This window comes from Aulostomus chinensis, chromosome 24 (assembly GCF_037954235.1).
Source record: "Aulostomus chinensis isolate RoL2024-O1b breed Wild chromosome 24, RoL_Achi_v1.0, whole genome shotgun sequence".
In the NCBI taxonomy this organism is placed as follows: Eukaryota; Metazoa; Chordata; class Actinopteri; order Syngnathiformes; family Aulostomidae; genus Aulostomus; species Aulostomus chinensis.
The window spans coordinates 185,977-209,603 of NC_141343.1; the positions used below are offsets into that span (position 1 = coordinate 185,977).

The following is a 23,627-nucleotide window of genomic DNA, read 5'->3' on the forward strand; positions in this document are numbered from 1 at the left end:
GATAGATAAAGAAACATACATTTTCATGCATATTTGAGATTATTTTATATTCCTCTTCATTTTAAGATTGCACCAACCTTGTTTTTTAGAAAATGTAACATTATTAATTTGGTGATATCCTTCCTTGGACACTGTAAACATGCGAAATACAAGGGAATGTGAACATATGTCACCACTCATGACCAGTTTAAGAGCTTTCTAACTTTGAGTTCAAATGCCGGAAATGATATATGGACTGGTGTTAGACATTAAGTTTGACTTTGTTCATGAAATGGCCTTTTTTAATCCTAATTCATCAGTGTTTTGCCTTTCAGCCCTGAAACATTTTACAGCATGTTAAATCACATCCAGCTGATGTCTAAGTGACACTGTGAAGCTTTTGCTTTTTTAACAACACTGGAGAGGATCACTTTATTGGCTAATGAGGAACTGAAGGAAATAAACCCCCATGTCACATATACAATGAAGATGGGTCACATTTTATAAAAAAAAAAAAAAGTGAAAAAGAATCAACTGGTTTTTTTTTTTAATTTTGGTTACAGGTTACAACATTTCCAATTAAAAGCTTAGACAAGGTTTGAGTGTGAATATTCATTATTGACCTTAAAAACAGTGTTAGACGTAAAACCTTTCTTGATTTGCTGACAGTTTCAATAAAGTCATGAAGTTATGTTACTTCATGTGACTAAACTAAAACTAAAATAAACTGAAACCAGCAGACTTATAATAATTGACAGCTATAAACGCAGAAGAATTCCACCAGTGACCTTGAGTTGAGAATATCTGGTCAGCAACTATGAGGCTCTTTTGTATTGGAAGACACTCACGGTATTGATCTGAATAAATAAAGAAGATCCTCAGAGGACCTGTTTGAAGAAGTTATTTAGGAAAATACTTGAGGAGCACCCCCCTCCCAACACACACACACACACACACACACACACACACACACACACACACACACACACACCTCATTTCAGGGTAATCACATGTCAGTCTCAGTATACTGACACAACCTGGTCATCAATAAGCTGACAGTCATCTTGCTTTAAAGCATTCCTTATTGCTTCCAGCTTATTTATGTGTCTTATGTGCATGTACACTTTGTCTCCTAGAGGGTCCACTCACTCCCCCTGGTGGGTAAATTAGGCCCTGCTGATATACAATATTTTGCCTTAAATTTCATTCCAAGTTTGTTTACATCCTGTCTGTTCTTGACCTCCTGAACCCCTGGTCCATTCCCAGACCTCAACAAACATGTGAGTGCAGTGTTGTCACAACCAATTGGAATGAAACAAGAATGTACTTGTGAGAATTTGATGATCAAAAAAACTGGAATCTTTCAGTGATGACAGAGAACAGCTGTACACCATTACCAAAGGAGCAGATGTCAGGTAATCCATTCAGCATCATTCATGGGCTTTTGGTTTTTCTGTCTGTTATTTCAGGGTTATTCAACAATCAAACAGGGTGTATTCGCTGGAAGGTGTTTGCAAGGTCAATAGACAGTATTAGCCGTCCTGATTAAGAGTTGTTACAATGTAATTTAATTGTACACAGACCTTTTTAAGGCAGTGAAATGCCTTAATGTAATAAGTCATCTTGACATTATCGTGTTTGTAATAGTAAAAAGGTTGTATCATATGAAGTATATGTAAAAAAAATTTTTAATTAAAATTGTATTAAAATCTAAATCTTATCCTGATGAATTGCCCAGGACAAAAAGACAATTAATCAACTAAAAATTAATCAAATAGGGATGAGTTGGTATATTTACCAACTAAATCTCTGGTATATATATATATATATATATATATATATATATATATATATATAAATATATATATATATTTTTTTTTTTTTTAGGACTTGGGTCAAAAGTTAGTGTGGTTTGACGAGAATGTGGGCAACACCTAATCTAATCTATTTTAAATTTGGTATTTGAAACAATCCAATTAAAAATTTATATAAAAACAGTGACAGTGCTAACCAATGCACCACCATGCCGCCCTCTCCCTTTTCACATAACTTTATAACTTCAAGTAGTGTAGGTCTTCACTACTCCGTTGTTGTTTTTAATGTCTTTGTATTTTGAGGCAAACCGATCCTTTGGCGCATCTCCATCACTTTACGTCACACATTAAATATGTTGGCATCAACACAAACATTCTTCCAAAGACCTAAAAAGTTTCCATAATTGTTACTGTCACTATTGACAATTTAAGTGGCCAAGAGGGTCTTAGAAAGTCATCAGATTTAGCAAGAGACACCAAGTTGGAAACACTTGCCAAATGGACAAGAAACACTGGGGACAGAGCTGAGACTTACCAGGACTGATTAACAGACAAGACACAGGTGAGACTCAGAAAGGGAGGGAAACAGAAAAAGAAAGATAGTTACACATGAGTTCACATAAGGGAAGTGAGAACACTCTAGGGAATTCAACTTTGAAATAAAACAGGAACTGCAACAAGAAAATATGAGCAAAATCATATCACAAGGGTAATAATGTCCAAATAAAGTCCATAATTCAAGTTCAAAAGTAAAATCACTCATGGACACAGTCCTGATGGGAATGTGACAATTTATGCTGCCATGTCAAAACAGTATATATACTGCTAAGTATACATCACTTTGATGTAAGTAGAGATAACTCTGTTATGATGATACAGATGTATTTAGTGCATGAGGAACACAGTTAATATCAAAAATAAATGAACAGAAAAGAACAATGTCAAAGTAAATATTGACATACATTAAACTCTTAAAATTTTTACAAATACTATGAGCTGGTTTTAAGTTTTCACATCCTACAGTTCAGATAAGTATAGGTCACATGACTGTTGGAGTTAGTTGAGTCAATCTTGACCCCTGTTTCTGAAATCATCTGTCATTGCCATAGTGCTGTGTAATTCTTCTTGATGACCTCACTATTTTATACATGAGACAGAATAAGATGATTTGGATCAAGTATAATAATCTTAATCTTACACTTGCTGATGTTCCCTAAATATCATATGTCAAACATGATAAAGTCAGAGACCACTGGTTCTTCTGGTTTTGATAAAATGATGTCATTGTACTAAATTCTTTCTTAACACATTAAGAAGTTTACACTTACAGGTGGGTTTGGGGGTCTGCGCACACTCTCTCACAGCATTGACTCACCATCCATCCATCCATGGCTTTCGGGCGAGAGGCAGGGTACACCCATGCAGTGGTTAGCACTGTCGCCTCACAACAATAAGGTTCCGGGTTCAAGTCCCGGCTTGGGCATGGGATCTTTCTGTGTGGACTTTGCATGTTCTCCCCGTGCATGCATTGGTTCTCTCCGGGTACTCTGGCTTCTTCCCACCATCCAAAGACATGCAGCTGGGGACTAGGCTGATTGAATACTTTAAATTGACCGTAGGTATGACTGTGAGTGTGAATGGTTGTCTGTCTATATATGTTGACCCTGCGATGGACTGGCCACCTGTCCAGGGTGTACTCTGCCTCTCGCCCGAAAGCCACTGGGATAGGCTCCAGCCCCCCTGCAACCCTTAACAGGAATAAGCTGAAGAAAATGGATGGATGTTTAGATCCTCTCATTGTCAAAGCTCAAGTTGACTGGTAATCAAAGAAAAGAGAAAGGGTGTGATTCCAGAAAACAACTGCCAGGTGGACTACCACAGTTGTTGGTCCAGAGGGGCATACTGACTGACTGACTGACTGCATAAGTGAATTGTTGTAACACATGTGAGTGAAGCTGCATACTGAAATTCCTGATGTCCTTTTGAATCAGACAATGGAAGAGCCAGACTCTTCTCTTCTGTTGTTCCCAAATGGTGGAACGAACTACCGAACTCTGTGCGTTCTGCTGAGTCCCTTTCTACTTTTAAGAGACAATTGAAGACTCAATTGTTCAGAGAGCACCTAGGCACTTAACCTGACTCTTCTCCTCTTTGTCCTGTGGGGTAGAATCAGTCAGAGGGTCCAAGACCCAGCACTTAGTGATTATGTTGCACTAACTGGGTTGTGTGATGTTGTATGTTTGTCCAAAAAAAAAAAAAAAAAGAGGGGGGGGGCAACACTTCTTCTGCCACTAGATGGCAGTACCTGTGACCAAATCACAACTGAAGCACTTTTGCGCTACTATGGGTTTTTCCTTAAGTCTGAATTCTTGCTTGTGTTGTACGTCGCTTTGGACAAAAGCGTCTGCTAAATGAAATTGTAGAATTGTAGAAGAGCTGATCATCGCACATTCTGATGTTGGTGCATGACTGCTCTCTTTAATCACTACAGAGATATCTGTGCTAGTGATAGATTTCAGGATTATTTGGTGATGTGGACATAACCTTAGGCTGTTGTCTCAAATCTTTAGACAACAACCTTAACTTGGCTTACCTTGTCTTGTTTCCCCATATGATTTTAGCACACTTAATTCCCTTTGTTCAGATCAACGTTTACTCATGAAAGCCTTTAATGAGTTTTCAGGCTTGCAAGACCTGTTATTACTCTTCAACCAATCTGATAAAAAAAGGGGAGCTGTCACAAAGAGAACATTCTGTTCCTGAAGGACGGCATCAGTTTTACTCATTAGACATTCCGTAACCTGCAGTCCTGTCACAAATGTTTTCAACAGTCACAACTAAAAAGATGCCAATGGTCCAGCTGAAGGCTGTGAATAGATACTCATGATATCTTGAGAATTCAAACTTGGAAAGGTGCCATTACAAAATGCAGACACCATGACTAAAGCCTCTTCCTTTTAGTCCTGGTTATGTGGGTCTGAGTGGAAAGGTTGTAGTGATGACCTAATGGCTGTCAGCTATGAATGGCTACAATTTGACACTCCAGGTCAGTCATCCACATGTCAATTTGATGTGTCCACTAAAACTGCTTTTCAGGTTGTTGTCACAGTGAGAAAACAGGCTCAGTGAATAATTACAAATAGTGAATTGCAATGTGTAGGCAAGGAATTTCTTTCTCTGTGTGTTTTTTTTAAACCAAAACTGAATGATCTGCTACATTCCATGCAGCCAGTGGCAGGGTGGAGCTTCAGGGCAGAGCTACCTGTTTGTAGCATGCAGGGATGGGGCAGACGTGAGTATCATAAAAATGCCCAAAATGACAGACAGCAGAAAAACAATATAAAAAAAATCAAAATAAAAAAAATCAACTTTTATTCAAGACACGGGAAGGGCCATAAAAAAACACAGTACATATAAAAAGAAAAAAACAATACAAAACATTTAAAGAATGCAAATGAAGCATCAGCAATTATAATAAAAAAAAAGTGTTTAAGACACATACATTTTGGGTCCAATGTTTCAGCAAGATGAGTACCTTGTGTCACTTTGTGAAACATCAGTTAGAGACACAATAAACATGTTTTTAGACCTAGTCAATCTGCATATGAATCTATTCATAAAATTTCTCGGAAAACCATCAAAAGAGGGCACATTGTTTGTCATGAACATTTAACTTGCACTACTCCACCCAGGAATTTTAAGCAAAATTCTCAGAGCATCATTATGTGCCACTTGAAATTCTCATTTTTGCATTACGATAATTACAGCACAGGTGGGCAGTATACAATGGAGTGGAGTATGTTTTGAAAAGCAATATTTTAACATCAGTAGTACATGCATGTTACAAACCCATCTCGCGGTGGGGAAGAGGGAAGTAACACAACCAGACCGAAGGTTGGGTTTGGTCATTTAAGTGCATTAATTTGGAACACAAGCGGATATTTTCACAGGGAACAGAAAAGGGTCACAAGGTGCTGTCAAAACAAAGAAACAAATATAACCAAAAGAGGACTCCTTAAAATGAGGTGGAGCGATCTATCTATACACAAGGGTGAACAAATCAAATATTCCTAAAATAAATCCTGACTAACTAGGTGGGGGAACTAGAGGAAAAACAGAAATACAATGAACAGCACACCTAAACATAGCGTAACTAAACAGTGAAAAAACCCTACAGTGAGTGCATGTATGGAAAAGAACTGTATCTTACCCTGGTCCAAATCTGGGATACACCAATCCAGACAGTTTGTAAAAACGAGTTACTAAAAGTGTCTACTGCCTTCAGCTGGGCACACCAGTGCTGCGTCCAAATTGCCAAGTAGGTCTGATCGTAGGTCTCAGAGTAGGTTGTAGGCTTTCCAAAACCACAACTGGCGCGAGTAGCAACCTACTTCGCAACCTAAATTCCAGCCTAAACACGCCCACATTGTAGGTTGGTTCAGGTGCATCCTACCGAGCTACCTATGGCCCACAATGCACCTCGGACTTCTTCTTCGTCCCCTAAAAACTTGTTGAGGCGCAAGCCAAGTTTGCGCCACCAGCAGTCTCCCATTCTGATGCAACACGAACATTTATTGTCATTTTTGATGACTAAAGGTGTGAACACAACTTTAAAGGTGCGTTAATGTGCTTAATAATAGAGAATGAGTGAAAGGTGTGTTCAGAGTGGAGTGCAGTACGACAGTCAGGCCAGCAGGTGGGGCTTTCGTTGGTGCTTTCTACCTATTTGCGGCATATGTGCTCTACGAGCAGAGGTCATGCTTCACCACCAATTTTCTAGGGTGTCTGAATGGTGCTGCCATGTTTAGGTTGTAGGAGTAGGCTGTAGCAGTAGGTCATAGCAGTAGGACGTAGGTTGCCACTTGGCAATTCGGACACAGCATAGGGCTTTATAGGAGCTGGCTATCCTGGATTGGAGCCCAGCACCAACCAGCTGCACCAATCAGATTCCTACAGGGGTTGATTGGACATGCCATCTGCACTAAGATCTAATAGGACCAGCACAGAGACCAGTCCCTCATCTGATGCTCGTAGGAGGTCATTGGTAACTTTGACTAGTGCTGTTTCTGTGCTATGATGAACCCTGAAACCTGACTGGAAATCCTCTAATACACTCTAAGAATTATTACTGCATAAAACTTCATTTAATTGATGAAACATTTTTACACTTAAAAATATTGAGAATTAAAAGCTTCAAAATTAAGTTGAACTAACCATAAATGATGAGTAGAAGTAAGAAATATATTTAATTGTCTTAATGAAAGGATTCTGTATATTTACTAAATAAATTAAGCTTATGTGACTGAAATACTTGGTAAATGTGAAATGGTGTAGAAAGCAATGATAAAAATAGTAGATATAATTGAAAAGATTTTAAGGATTTAACAACAAACTTTAAAATTACATATTGAAAAAGTCTATTGCACTGACCTCTTATTTTTTTACTTTTACTTGATGCTATTGGAATATCTTCTTGAATATGGGGATTATTTTTCTAACCACATACTAATAAATATGACAACCTGTATCTCACAAAACATGTTTATTTTATTTCTTTACAGAATGTAACTTCTTTTTCCACATGACAAAAACTATTTGTTGCATGAGGTATATGAAATGACAGTCCAAGTAATAACTAAAAAAGTGCTTTGAAACAGGAAAGTTTTGTAAACACCGAGACGACTACTAAATAGCTGCTTCAACATGATAAAACAGTTTTTAAAACACTGTCAAATCAAAAAAACCAATTGGCAAAGGTTATTTCAACAGTTTACTCTGGAAAAAAAAATATAGAAAAATCTACGTGAGAACCCCCGTCACAATGTTTGTAAGAACTTGAACTTTTCAGTGGGAAAAAAACAGGAACCTTTAATGGACACACTTTGCTGTGCACAACTGTCCTGTTTGAAGACATTCTTTCGCAGACTGAAGATTCTTTTTTTTATCAATCCTTTTCACTGAAAAACACCAATAACAAAACTTTCCTCATATACACACTAAGACGTCATCTACAGATGCAGTGTGCATACTTTGATTTTCTTGACAAACATCTAAGTTTGAAACATGTATAAAATAAAAGATGAAAGATAGCCAATGGAGATAATCTGACAAGATAAACTAGTAAATGGGATAGGAATTAAGAACTTCTCTGTCAGAAATGTAAAAAAAAGATAAACAGGGCAGAAAAAAGTTGGTGTTTTCTTTGAAGACACTTGCAGTGAAATTAACACACTGGTCAAAGTCATTATCCATGTAATAAACCAAAAATAAACCTCACTTCATATTTGGTTTACTTTTTACATGACACTACACTTGGTGAACTCAAAATGCTTGCTTTACAGACACCTTTTTCTTTTTTTTATTTAAAATTTAAGATACTCAAAATTCAAGAAGCTCAAAATGCAGAACGCTTTCTCTTCTCGCAGTACAACATTAAAGCATCTGAAGTGAAACAGCCTCTAAACTTGAACCAGATCCTGCACGTCAAACATCAATGGAAAATTAAGGGAAAATGAATAGAAATGTGTACCGAGAAAACGCTGAAATCAGATTGATGTGAGTCAGACCACACCTGAAGACTGATTTATAGATTGTCCAAGGTTATCTGCAGAACCTACCTAATAACAGTGTCCATAACCGCAGTCTTTACATGGTTTAATAGGGTAGCTACCCAACAGCAACTACACAACCACAAGGTTTTTCAGTCTTTGTACCTTTGTTGAAAGGTTTCCAGCATCCACTTCCAGAAGCATCTTTTGAAATACCTCAAATATGTTCTTAAGAGTTTTGGGATATTTCAGATCCAAGGCATATGTCAGTCCTAGTAGGTAGCAGCAGGCTCTGCTAATATCCCCAAGATGACGGAGAACAGTGGAACCTTCAATGACGATTCCAACATCATCGACTTGACCACTTTCATTTCGGATCAGGTACACGGCCATCACCTCTGCTGTCAGCCTTTCTTCCACACTGAATCCTGAATCCTTAACCTCCCATAAACATTGAAAAGGCAATTAGTAATTGCATGCAGGCAGAATATCACAGAAATAGAAAGATTATCTACAGCCAAACTAAGTATAACAGTCAGATGTACAAGAATTGGATAATATGCAGTGTATACTAGTTTAGGGTTGCTATGGTAACAGCAAATATGAATGTTTGTGGAAAAAATGAACCTGCAAATTATGATAACCAAGTTTATCCTGTACACACAGCTACGCAACAATTAGACAAAATATAAGTTATTGTGACAACACTATGTTTTTTTGCTTTGATATAAAGTCTGGCTTGGCACTCAATGGATTAAGTTTAGGCTTTTTCTGTTCTGAAACAATCTAAAGTCACCTGTTTAGAAAGATAGTTTACCGTCTGGCTACGTTTTAAGAAATGGGGACAAGCTACAGGAGCAGCAGCCAAGATTCCTTGCCAAAATGTTTCTCAATACACTTCTTTTTATTTAAACGTGTTTTGGCTCATTATGATTACATTTATTTATTTAACCTTAACTTCTGCTGCATGTTGTTTTAACTCAACAAAAAACAAATGCAGAAATTATGGGATCCTTCTTTGAAATCAGACTCCAAAGTAAAGCTCAAACAAACAAGTGACAAGCACTACTCAGCTTCCAGTTGAGTAAAAGGGCTCACACTACAAAGTAAAACCAGAAAGTTCTGCTTCATTTTGTTTTGTACTGTATTTGGTCATGTTAGGGAACACATACTTTCAGAAAAATATCAACAGCAACTTCTCTATGAGTCTAATCATCAGTGCACAGCCAAAACTATAAAATACCTGTGTATGACTAATCATAAGAATTAAGAGGCTTGCTTTGGGTTAAATAACTCAAAAAGTTTGTAGCACTTGTGCACCACCAAAAATATTATCACCCCTTTGTTTGGATGGGCTTATTTTGACAATGACAACGCCTATTTACTTGAAAGCTAGAAATAATACTTAACCCATTCATGCCCAAATTTTTTTCTGAATTGTAAGGCATACAACTTTATCAGTTGAGTCCCTCTGAATTATGTTATGCATTTCCATTTTGTACTTTGTTTTAAAGAAAATTGCATTTTCATGACTGGCAACAATTGTTGATGATAAGAACTTGTATGTCAATTTTTTTACCTCAGTAAAAAAAGATAAATACTGTCATAATTATAAGATATAAAGTCATAATTATGAGAAAAAGAGTCATATGTATGAGATAACAAAATAATAATTATGAGAAAAAAGTCAAAATTGTGACATAAAAAGTCATGATTATGATATAAAATCATAACAATGAGATAAAAAGTCATAATAATGAAATAAAAGGTAAAAATTAAAGCTGCAAGCAGCGTTGTTAGGGCCTGAGCCCCCGCGCGGCCTACGGCCGCGTCCTTGACACCGGCCCCAATCCAACGGTGTAATCGGCAAATCCCTAGGCCTTGTAGTTTAGGAGATACGAGCCTCAGTTCGCTGCACAGCGTGACTGCAGAGCTGAGAGCCGGCCCTTTAAGAACCCCTCCCTTCTCTGCTCGCTCTCTGCCATCTGTGTCAGAGTGGAGAGCAGAGGAGGATTTGGCAGTTTTACTGTGAAACACAGTCATAACTCTGCATATGTTGGTCAAAAGTGTAATGTAAAGACGTCAGTTCGTAGAGTTTTTTCTCAGGAATTCAATGGTGTGTTTTCTGAAGGTGTGAGTGTTTTAATTTAGAAGCGACAAGTGTTTGTTTGAGAGTATGTACATGAGGGCAGAGAAGTGCCAATTGTGGTTTCCATGACTACAGTAAACAAATCTCTGCCATCTCTGTCAGAGCTGAGAGCAGAGCTGAGAGCAGAGCTGCCAGCTGGCCCATTAAGAACCCCTCCCCCGCTGCACTTTCTTTGATCTGTGCTAGAGTGGAGAGAGTGGAGGATTAAGAGAAATGTAGTGTGTAAAAGCTGAATAACTCGGCCTACGTTGGTGGAAAGTAACACAAAATACCATATTTTTGTAGGGATTTTTGTCAGGAATACAGTGATATGTTTTTAAAAGCTGTGCGATGTATGGTATAGACGTGAGAAGCATTTGTTCGAGAGTATGTACCATGAGAGGACACGGCCTCCCCATTGACTTCCATTGTAAGCGTAAAACGTGTCTCCCCCACTTTGAGGGCTTATAAAATCCAAACCGAGCGCGTAGTATATTAGCCTTTAAAGATTTTTGAAGAGCACAGTTGGGAGAGTAATGTGTGAAAGTTTGGAAGCCCTGGCATTTACGGTTTAGGAGGAGATAGATTTTGTTCGGGGAGTAAAAAAAGTCCTGATTTTGACAGTTTTGTCCAATTTGTGGACATTCTGTTGGAGATAGGTGAGGGGTCAGAGTGTAAGAATTGTTCGTGTTGATGAGACGAGTCCAACGGTGTTGGTCCCATGTCTGTGGGAGTTTTGTGTGAGGAGTTATAGCGCGCGAAATTAAAAAAAATTATCTTTTTTTTGTGTGGCTCCCTAGGTGGCGCTATAGACTTTAGTGGCGTTTTTGTTTTTGATTAGTGAATGTTGAGACATACCGAACGATTGTGCCAAATTTCAGCGAATTTCATGCATGTTCAGGGGGTCAAATTAGATTATGCGCGTTATGCGCATTATGCGCATATAGCGCGCACTCATTGAGAGCAAGAACAGTATAATACCAGGTTTTGAATGGGTGTGTATGTGAAAACTGGCTCCGGGCCGTCTGACCCAGTTGCCTCATGGGTGTTGGGGGGGCCTGGGACACTGTTTAGTGTGTGTTTTTAGTGTTTTTAGTGCTGCTAATGTGTTGCTCTGCCGAGCAAACATAATAGGGTCTTCGCCAGAAGTACCTTCTGGCTCAGGCCCTAATTATGAGGAAAAAAAATCAAAATTTTGAGATAAAAAGAGTCAATTTAGGGGATCATAAAGTCATAATTAAGAGAAAAAAGTCAAAATTGTGAGATAAAAAGACAATTATGCGATCGTCATAATTATGATACAATGAAGTCACAATTATGAGATAAAAAGATTTATGAGAAAAAGAGTCAATTTAGGGGATAAAAAGTCATAATTATGGGATAAAAAGTCATAATTATGGGATAAAAATTCAAATTATGAGTTAAAAGGCAAAATTGTTAGATAAAATACATTTATGAGAGAAAGTCCTAATTATGATATAATGAAGTCATAATAATGCGATAAAAAGTCATAATTATGAGGGAAAAAAATCAAAATTTTGAGATAAGTCATAATTATGAGAAAAAGAGTCAATTTAGGGAATCACAAAGTCATAATTATGAGATAAAAAGTCAAAATAAGATAAAGTCATAATTATGAGAAAAAAGTCAAAATTGTGAGATAAAAAGTCATAATTATGGGATAAAACTCCTAATTATGAATTCAGTCAATTATGAGTAAAAAGTCACAATTATGAGATAAAAAGACGATAATGCGATTAAGTCATAATTATGTTATGATTAAGTCATAATAATGAGGGAAAATTGTTTTTTGAGATAGCAATGTCATAATTATGAGAAAAGGGTCAATTTGTGTTGGAGAAATGTGACTCACTCACCTGTGACTCCTCAAACAAGGCGGGCCACCTCTCCTTTATCACTGTGATGCTCAGCTGAAGACTGACGACATCATGTCTTCTGTGGACAAAAGTCTTGGACATCAACTCCTTGATCAACACACTCTCTCTTCTTCAATTCAGACAGAATTTGGAGCCGCAGTTGCTCTTGCTGTTCATTGCTTTCTGCTGAGGGATAGTGTGGGAGAAAAATCACTTCTCCTTTTTGCGCTTTTTTGACATTTTGGGCTGGTTTCCTCTCACCAGGGCGCTTGTTTTTAAGAGAGTTGCATGTAACTTCAGGGAAGCCAAGATTTCTTAGCTTTGACCTGAAATTTCCCATCTTGTATTTCAAGCTATACATCCACCCTATCCATCCATTACGACTCCCAGGCTCCGTCAGACATGGATGTCTTTTGACTAAAGCTTCTGCTACCTGTCCAACTTGAAGGCCTGTGGGATAGGCAGTGTGACTGTACATGTAATCTGCGAGTCTTTCCAAGATTTCAGACCTGACATGGTGATTGTTAAAGACAGTGCCATCTTTCAGAAATTTTTCATGAAATTTTGCCATTCCTAAGCACAGCTTCTGTTGCAATGTAAAAAGATGGAATGACAATTTCCTGTGGCCATGATGTTCTTTGAGGGCTTAATATGATAGTGTCTTGTGATGACATTGATGATGTGTCATCTGCCAGGATATCCACAGAGCTAGAGGAACAGGGCTCTGATGACATCCCACTGGTATTGAAAGAACTGTCCCCACTGGACAGATTTTCTGTCTCAGGTGCTGCAAATGAAAGCACTAAAGATGGAATTATGACAACTTTAATTGTCCCCTTAGGCTTAACCTGTTTAGTACTATGAAGTGTAAAGAAATCACCAAAGTCTTCATCATAGTAATGTATGGTGAATTCCTCGCAGAGTCCAAATGTGTCCTTCACAATCTTGTGCAACTGCTCCACTGTATCCGGCATCCCAGAGGATAGTGTGAGCTTCTCACTACGGTGATCTATAATCACCTTCACAACAACAGGGTCCATCTGTATGAAAAAAAGAAATCACAACTGCAAATCAGGGTACAAGTAGGATGCTCAAGTCTTTTTGTCTTTCCCCCCTAATATTGTACAATAATGTGTCTTTTTAAAGTGACCATGCACTTTCCTCCAACAGAATAGGGGGCCAAGGGGTATGTATGCTGAATGTGCAGCATGGTCACTTTCCCAGAGTGTTCCAGAACAAATCCCCTAAAATGTTCATAAAACCAGCTGTTCATTAACTTAACAATAAAGTTAAGGTCACTGCCTACAACTGCAATCTGTGAAATCGCCACAAAGTCAGGCAGACCGGTACACTCATAAGGTAAAATCATGCCGATGGCATATTTTGTTCCATGATATGTCACTGCATTTGTCACATCAACTGTGGTTTGTGTTGGATATGCTTTTTAAAAACTGTCCTGTATTTCCTCATGAAGCAATGCCAATTGAATACTGGTTACCTTACTCACACATAATGCAGGTTTCAAAGCATCAGCATGTGAATAATATGCCATCATCATTTGGTGCTTTGATGCAAGACACAGTAGTATGTTTCTGAAGCTCTTTGTGTTTTTAGCAACTCTTTTAAAAAAAGAATGCTTTGCCTCAAAGCGCATAGTCCAGACAGAAACCAAGGGACCAAAGCATTTTGTAATAGCAGGATAATGCTCCAAAAAATGGTGCTTTGGAATTAACTTTTGATCAGGAAAAACTTCAAGCAGTCTATGGCGATGTTCAGATATTAGTGTATCTAGATAACTGATTGTTTCCTCTGTTTGAATAGGAGATAGCACCAGTTCAATTAGGTCTTTTAATGTCATGAGAATTTGCCATGTTGGCTCTTTGGATGGTATATTCACACCAATTATGAATGGCAGTAATCTCAGCAGAGCCCAGTTCTCATGTGCATTCCCATCTATTGATTTGCGGGAGGAAAAATTTTGTGGAATGGGTTGTGGGCGTTCAGTTTTTTCTGTTAAACCAAATGGAAACTGAGTTATTGACTCGTTCAGTCGTACAAGGGTAAAATACTGTTTTTTTATGAACACGTTCAGACACAGTGCCAACTCAAAAGAAATGATCCCTTCAAAGAGATCGTGGAGGAGGTCTGGTGGGTAACCTGTCACAAAATGGAAATGTTTTAGTTTTTCTGTTAGGGTACAAACTTTCTTTACACCAAAACAATATACGAGGGCAGGGTTTTCCTTTACAGTCTGTACATGTAAAGCATAATTTTCCTTTGTCCTTGGTGGAAAAAAACCTGAACCCACCTCTTTCTGCTGATAGTCTGAATGGTTCCCGATACAAAAGCTACATATGTACTGCCCAGTAAAGCTCTCAACAAGGCCACTCAAAGAATGAGCTCCTAGATTATCAGCTGAAACACACAAAACAGTTCCTCTGAAATTTTCACCAACAGTTGGAAAAAAAATGCCTTCCTCCTCGAATGTAATGAGATCTTTCAAAAGAGGCTCAAGAAAAGTTGCATAACCAAATTTCTTGACATCTTTAGATTTACAAAGAAGTGCCAAATTAATTGATGTCAACTGTGACCTCAATTCTGATGGCACATCACCAAGTACCCAATACACTGCTGTTACTTTCTGTATTTTTCGTGAGGTTCCAAGTGGATTACAGACTTCAAAATCGTCCACGTAGAGAATCAGGGAAATCCTTGGTTTTCCCTCAGCAAAAAACTCATTTGACTTGAAATAGTTGCCATCATGGAAAGAAAACAAGTGTGAATCGGTGCCTGAATGTCTCGTCAGCAATTGACTTATAATGCCTTTGTTATTTAACAACTGCTGTAGTAATTTTAGGATGGGCACATATTGAAAGGTGCATTTGTAGGATGGATCTAATTAGGGGTGCAACGGTTTACGGTTTAAAACCGAACCGTACGGTTCGCCCTGTACGGTTCAATTCGCCTTAATGAAGCGCGCTATTTCGGTTTTGCAATTAATTCATTTCTAACATCTGTGGGATGGATTTGTCTCGCTCTGTGTGCCTGTGTGAGCTGCTGCACAGCTCTGCACAAAGTCCCGCCCCCCGCGAGTAAATATCCAATCACTGTCAAGCACCTACTGTGTGATAGGAGCCGAGCAACGGCTCTCGCTTAGGAGCGAAATTTCACTCACACAAGCTGAAACACGGGAACGAGAGAGAGAGAAGAAAAAGGAAAAAATGGCGAGCGGAGGGGTACAGACGCCAACATTTGAAGAAGCACCGGCTTCATTTAAATCTGCTGTGTGGGGACATTTCGGATTCCCCGTTTATTATGACGACGAGGGAGATAAAAGAGTCGAAAAAATTAAAACCATGTGCAGGCATTGCTCAGCGCTAGTCCCCTACGCTAATGGGAACACTTCCAACATGGGTCAACACCTCAGTCGTCACCACCCAGAGATATCACTCTCTCAGAGCAGGTCAGCCACGACGTTAACACCAGCGAAAACGCAGAGGTCTATCAAAGATGCGTTCCAACAGCCCTACAGCGTGAATTCAGACAAACACAAGAAAATAACACGTGCAGTGGGGCTGTGCATTGCTAAAAATATGCAGCCATATTCCGTGGTTGAGGATGCGGGGTTTAATAATTTACTCACAACGCTGGATCCACGTTATGTTGTTCCCTCGCGGACATATTTTTCAGACACCGTAATCCCTGACATTTATGATACTGCACGCAAAGACATTGAAGACGATTTAGCGAAAGCACATAGCTTCGCATTGACTACTGATAGCTGGACGTCCCGTGCCACAGAAAGTTACCTAACGGTGACGGTCCACTACATGTTGAATTGGGATATGAAAAGTGCAGTCCTGCAAACTCGCCACATGTATGAAGGCCATACCAGCGCCAACTTAGCTGACGAATTGTGCACCGCAGTGGATGAGTGGAAGTTAAAGCGGCCGAATATTACCATCCCAGTCACCACAGATAATGCACCTAACATTGTCAACGCGGTGAATGAAGCTGAGGGACTAGGGCCACAGATAGGCTGCTTTGCCCACACTGTTAATCTCGCAGCCAAGAGAGCACTGTCAAACAACCCTGCTGTGTCCCGCCTCCTGGGGAAAGTGAGGAGAGTGGTCAGTTTCTCTCACAAAAGCACCACAGCCAACTGTGTTTTGAAAGAGAAACAAAAATCACTCAATTTGAAGGAACCGATGTTAGTTCGTGATGTCAGCACTCGCTGGAATTCAACACATGACATGTTGAAGCTAAGATATGTGGAACATCAGCCTGCCATCTATTCTGCATTAATGGACCAAAGAGTGAAGAAGAATGTCACCAAGGACATGGCAGTGCTGAATGATGATGAACAAAGACTGGCAGAACAACTCATTCAAATACTGCAACCTCTGAAGAAAGTGACAAAAATCATGAGCAGCAAAACAATCCCCACTACTTCAATGATCCTCCCTCTGAAGGACATTATCTTGAAAGCCATGGTACCAGGAGGAGAGGACACCACAGCAATCAGAGATGCTAAAGCAGCCATTACAAAGGACCTGGAAAAAAGGTACACAGTCCCAGACCTCCAAAAGTACCTCCTAAAAGCCACAGCCCTGGATCCCAGGTTTAAATCACTGCCATTCACTGACGAACCATCCCGTTCCCAACTCTTCAGTGATCTCACCACAGAAATCCTGGAGCATGAACAGCAGGTATTATTTGATTAATTTTATGATTTCTTTATATTGGATATTTTTATTGTCACAGATGCATATATTCTGCATTTGTAAAATCTATTTAGAGGACCACATTAAAAAAACATTGTTATTATTCTATCTTGCAGAGTCAAGTAGCAGAGGCAGAGAATGAAGCAAGGCCATCCACATCATCCACAGAAGAATGGAGTCCATCCCCCTCCCCTCCCCAGAAGAAGTCAGCTATGGCAGAGATATTTGGAGAGGTCTTTAAAACACAGCAGGCACAGGCCAGGCCCCTTCACCTGCTAGTTGAGGAGGAAGTCACTCAGTACATGTTAGGGGACTGTTTGGATGTGGACGGCAATCCCTTTAAATGGTGGGAGAAGGAAGAGGGCAAGTTCCCCCGTTTGGCAAAAGTTGCTCAAAGGCACTTATGTGTTCCAGGAACCTCTGTTCCAAGCGAGAGAGTTTTCTCCACTGCAGGGGACATTGTCAGTGCATGCCGCTCTCGCCTTGATCCAGACAATGTCGACAGGCTTGTGTTTTTGCAGAAGAATCTCAAACTAGAAAAAAAGAAATAATTGCTAATAATTATCTATCCTCAGTATCAAACCGTAACTGATGTTGCACTTTTGAGTTTACATAGCTTATACTGTATTGAAGTATTTGTTCATTTAAAATAGGCAATATTTTTATTTATTTATTTGTTGCTGCTGCTGGCCATTTTATTTTTGTTATTGTTGAAACTGTTGTTTATATGTGTCAGTTCACTCAGTCGATTAAGTTAATGTGCAATTTTTCTTTTGAAAGTATTTTCAGTACTGTGTGTAATGTACACAATACATAGTAAATCTTATTTCAGTAGCCAAAGAGCTAAGAGGCATTTTAACAGTTTAAAATGTTTATACTTGAAAGCAAAATAAAGGGAGTCTTTCGGAAAATCAAACTTCTTGTTTTTTTTTAACGCAAAACACAAACCGAAACCGTGATCCCAAAACCGAGGTTCAAACCGAACCGTGGGATAACTGAACCATTGCACCCCTAGATCTAATATGTATTCAACTGGTTCAATGAAATTGAAGTTTTCTTTGAAATACTTTCCTCTTTTAAACTTAGAAATGAAGGGACCACCAGGACCAAAACCTCGACTTATAGGATTACGGAGACACAGTTTTTCAACCATATCATTAATAACCCTTTCATCAACAGTGCAGTTATTTTTTGTCAAAATTTCTCTCACTACATTTGGAAGAAACTGAGATGATGATGTGCAGATGAACTGAAACTGTTCCACAAGGTCATTGTGATGTTCTCTCTTGGTCTTTGGAGGCCAAAATAAACACCAAGCTAACCTTCACCTATGAATTCCAAGAAAGAGGAAAGAGGCGTGGAGTGGCGTTTCTTCTTTGTATTTGAAATCATACATGAGTATGTGGTAAAAACTGCAACAAAACATACAGACACATTACTCAATTGCCCAGTCATATCAATGACTAATAATTAGCTTGTTTTCAGTTAACAACAGACGGTTACTAAATTATAATATCTTCGCCAAAAAAATTAAAAAAAAACACACACAATCCTACACATGAATTGACTCACAGCAGTACTTGTCCACAACCGCGGGTTAACGATGTCCCGAGATGGGCAGGAAACAGTCAATCTAACAACGGAGCGATCGCGAGTAAACCGGAAGTGACACCGCGAAACCGGAAGTGATATTACCATAACAACTCCATCACTGAAAACGCTAAGAACAATCACACAAAATGCGATACCCTCTCCCAGTGCACCATTAATACCATTTTTTCCCACATAAAATGTACAAACATTTTTCAAACAAATATCAACTTATTCAGTCCCCTTTGCAATACAGCACAGTCATCTATGCATTTACCAGACATTATAAATGCTTTCTAACTTTAGCAAACGAGAACCAATAACTTTACAAAGAAATCTGTATCACATTCATGAGCCAAATCCACAGTAAATTCTGACTCCACATCATCAACTGTTTCCTGTAATGCAAACTGGCTCTCACTCTGTTGAGAAATGGAAGAAAATGGAAGGTTTACAATTAGTTCAGCTTACAACCATCGAACACATACTCGACTGTTTCGAGTCTTTTGAGATGGGAGTTAATGTGTTGAAAATAATCCCTTATATTTGGAAAACATGAGTCACAAATTTTGCATTTTAAAGCTTTCGCATCTTGTTGATTTTCAGGTTCCTCTGTTTTGTGAGCTCTGCACAAGTGTGAGTGCAAGTCACCCCAAGTTTTAAAGGAACAGGGACAGTTCAAATGGATACAAGGTAGAAGATGTCCATGACCAAGATGTCCATGTTTCAGTCAATAGTGTTTAAGCAGTCCCCCCTTCAATGATGCCACAAATGTGCAAAGCTTGCACTGCCATCCCATGAACTGTTACCTTCAAGAGGGGTAAAAGCAACTGATGGCACGCAAAGTAGTGACCGTTTCTGAGGCCTGGGTTCAGCCTGCTGTCCTCTCCTATATGTCCACCCCTGGCTTTCTCAAGTGTCTTCTTGTCCTTTCTTCACAGTCTGTCCGTCGCAGTTGTTGCTGCAACTACAAAATGTTGATACACAAGAGTCAATGCCCCCACAGAATATTTTAAAAGAAGTCCTGTGTTATGTGATTCTATTATAAATAATAAGCAAGAACCTACCTGGGCTCTCCCTGTCATCAGTTTTCAGTTCTGGGGGGGGGGAAATTGGAAATATTTAGTATGCATAAACGCAGCGGCTGAACTCAGCCGTTCGCAGACAGAGGAATGTTGTGAACACGTGATCATCCCGTCATGCAAATAAGATAAATAACATTTAGTCTGCGAACTAAAAGAACTAGGTATAGCGTTGATCTTTAAGAGAGGTTTGCCCCTCATCTGAGACGTGAGTCCTTTATTCGGTGCTCCGCTCTCATTCTCTGGGGGGCTGTGCGCCTATCAATCTCCACATTCTCTGCATCCATCGCAACCTGGATCATTTCTTGTGCGTTTTGCAAATCACCATCTGAGGTTCTTACTCTAATATATTGAAATACGTCCACACTGCATGCAAGCTATCAATTTTATCCAGATAAGAGCGTGCTGACTGTGGGTTTTGCTCGTGTCATCACAACATACTGTTTCGGTCGTGTTGCTTTGGTCATGTTTATAGAAGCCACTGAAGATTTTTCGGTCACCAAAGTTATTTCGGTGGCTCTGATATTTACTTTTCAAACATTGTAGTATCTAAGAAAAGTCTTGGCCTGGAAAATAGCAGAGGCGCCTAAATATTTAATAGTTACCGTAAATGACCAATAAGTAGCCCGGGTGTTTATTTTGCAAAATCAATGTGGACCCCGGGCGTTTAAAAGAGACCAGGCGTCTATTGGTAACAGGCTTTTATTTATTTTGGCACTGGCCAGCACTGGGCCATTATTATTATAATTTTTTTTTTTTTGCAAAAGGTATACAAGGTATTACAATATACTGTTGTACCGTATTTTCCGCACTATAAGGCGGCTTATAAGGCGCACCTTCAATGAATGGCCTATTTTAAAACTGTTTTCACATTTCGGGAACACCACATTATAAGGCGCATAGAATAAGAACTACTGTAGTGGCTGGGGTTGCGCTATGCATCCACTAGATGGAGCTGCGCTAAAGGGAACGTCAACAACAGTCAGAAAAGTCAGTCAGTCGAACTTTATTAATAGGATATAAAACCAACGTTCTGACAACTCCGTTCACTCCCAAAACAAGTTGGTGCATTCAAAATACGGTACCGTACGTACCGGTAGCTGCGTGACTGATAGCCTTGAGTTTGAACTCTGCGTCGAAAGGTGCCATTTTGGGGTCTTTATACACACACAAGTGGTGTGGGACTGGAATTCCCCTTTACCGTTTTTGCTGCTGTTACTTCGGCGACGCTCCCTGATTACGGTAGCCATAATTAACCAATATTGATCCATATAAAAGGCGCATCGGATGATAAGGCGGTCTTTTTTTCTTTTTTTTTGCATGGAACCCTGAGCTTGAAGATTTGCTGTTTGCGGTGCACACAAAATCTTCCATGAAACCAAGTTAAGATAACATTAATCTCTAATAATGGCCCCAAGGCGTTTAAACGAACCTGCCGTTTATTTGAGAAAGGTGTCTATTTTACAAAATGAGGTCGGACCCTCGGCCATCATATGAGACCCGGCGGCACTTTGACACCGGGCTATTAATTGGTCATTTAAGGTACGTAAAAACATGTAACTTTCAGAGCCAAAATCACACATAAACGTGTTATAACAGTAAAATTAAGAGTATTGTCTTGACAATTACACCTGAGAAGGCGGAGTAACATAAAATAATGTAGCTGTACTAGAGCTCTGCACCATAGCCAGCTAGCAAATTTTGCAATCAAGGAAAAGTGAGTGCCACTTGGGAAGAGCTCCGGTGTGATACTAATGCCAGCCGGTGGATATTTCATGCTCGAATGTTGCTTCCGTAACTGATGTGAATCTAAAAAGTAGATCTTTAAATATACTTACTTAACGTTGACGTTGTCCTGACCATAACCTTTGTGATGGGCAGTGCAGTCCGAATTGTTACTAGCTGTATGCTCCCGCCTAGTTTCATGAGAGCGGTTAGAAACGTCATGTAGTAACTTCCGGCCCATTTACTCATTTATCTTGAGCTGTCCAATCAGGTTTCAAATAATTTAAGTTGAATTGACAAATTATTTTTGTTCTTAAAAATAATTTACATTCATAGTTTATACTCAAATCTGTTGTTGAAATAAATAGAAATCATTATACATATTTAAACAAAATATTTTGTCAGTCAAGTCATCATTTATTTTCATGAAATAATGACTTACTTGATATATGTAAATTTAAAACAAATATCCGTCTTTGAATTATACTTATAAATTTCAATATAGTCAACCAATTCATATCATTATGATAATCAGTAGTTTTATTAAGTAAGAATGACACAATATAACTGTTACATTGCCAAGGTCCTTGAAATATTTTTTAACAGTGTAGGCTGTTGTGGTGGAGGAAGTCACAGAGTTGTTTAGCAACTGCTTTCTCCAGAATTTTGGAGAGAAAGGGAAGATTTGATATTGGTCTATAGTTGGCCAAAACATCTGGATCCAATGTTGTTGTTTTTTGAGAAGGGGTTTAATTACTGCTACTTTAAAGGATGTAACCAGATAACAGCGACACATTGATCATGTCCAGAGGTGCTAACGAGGGGTAGAGAGTCTTTGAGCAGCTTCGTTGGGATGGAGTCTAGAAGACAGGTGGATGGTTTGGAGGATGAAATTGAATGTACTAAGCTCATGAAGGCTAATGGGAGAAAAACTATCAAAGTTTATGTCTGGTCCTACAGCTGCTTCTAAGGTCTCTAGGGTTATAGGTGCCATGTTGTCAGCTGATGGCAGGAGGAGGTGAATTTTCTCTCTAATAAGTAGAATTTTGTCATTAAAGAAGTCCATGAAATCATTGCTACCCAGGGAAACAGGAATACTTGGTTCAATAGCGCTGTGGCACTCTGTTAGTCTGACTGCAGTACTGGAGAGGAACCTGAGGTTGTTCTTATGCTCCTCGATTAGTGCAGAGTAGTAGGCTGCTCTAGGTATACGAAGGGCTTTCTTTTAAGTTTTAAGGCTATCTTGCCAGGCTGTATGTGACTCCTCAAGTTTGGAGGAGCACCATTCTTTTTTCAGAATCAGGATCAGAAATGCTTAATTAATCCCTTTTGCTGGATTGCCGTGCTCCATTTCACAGTAAAAAACAATTTATAATAAGAGAAAAAATAGAGAATCAAGAATATAAGGAAATCATGCCTTGTCAGAGAAACGACCCCTTGTGTGATCTCACCATGTCTGGTGGGGGACTGGCAACTGGGGGAATAAGAACCATGCAGCAACAGGAAATCATTGAACAATAAATCCATAAGATGTGTAAAATACCCAAATCAATAAACAGCTACAACAAGCAAACTGTGAAAGCTAACAGGTGATGTTCATTATATCAAGGTCGTAGCATCATGGATTTGTTAATGCTGGAGATGGGACATATTTGGTCCAACACTGTTAAGTCCCTTTCACACTGCACCAAAAACGCGGGTAAACATGGGTTTTTCGGCACTCGGAAAAGGTTGAATCGGCATTTCGACCCGTGTCGAACGACTCGCCAAGCGACCCAGGTGTTTAGCGGCTCGCCTGCAGTGTGAAAAAGGCAACCCACGTCGTCTCAGGTTTCACGCAACCTTCCTGTCGCATCCTGATTTTGTCAATGTGCTGCGTCAGGCTTCGCCTGTAGCTTCTTCAGCTCCCTTCCAGACGAGCCAAAACTCCATCCTCCTTTGCTGCATTAGCACTGGACATTTTCCAATCTCCGCCGAGTTTGTGTGCTTTGCAAAAGAGACAACATTTCAATGCACGCAACAACAACGTGAACGTTCACGTTGTTGTTTGTTTATCTCTGTGCTCCGGCGCACGTTTACGTGAAATGATGACGTGTCAGCGCAATGACGTATGAGAGAGAAAAACACAGGCACGTAGCCGTCACAGCGGGAATTCAGACC

The 23,627-nt window shown here is 39.3% G+C and overlaps 1 long non-coding RNA gene across 1 annotated transcript; it reads right to left on the reverse strand.

The window, feature by feature from the left end:
* Window positions 1–7,359: 7,359 nt before the first annotated feature.
* LOC147238269 (uncharacterized) lies at window positions 7,360–21,669 on the reverse strand. The gene is made up of 5 exons (XR_015111755.1): window positions 21,581–21,669; window positions 19,728–19,757; window positions 19,470–19,627; window positions 12,347–13,386; window positions 7,360–8,782 (listed from the first exon to the last, which is right to left on the reverse strand). It is a non-coding gene; the product is annotated as an uncharacterized LOC147238269 (long non-coding RNA).
* Window positions 21,670–23,627: the final 1,958 nt, after the last annotated feature.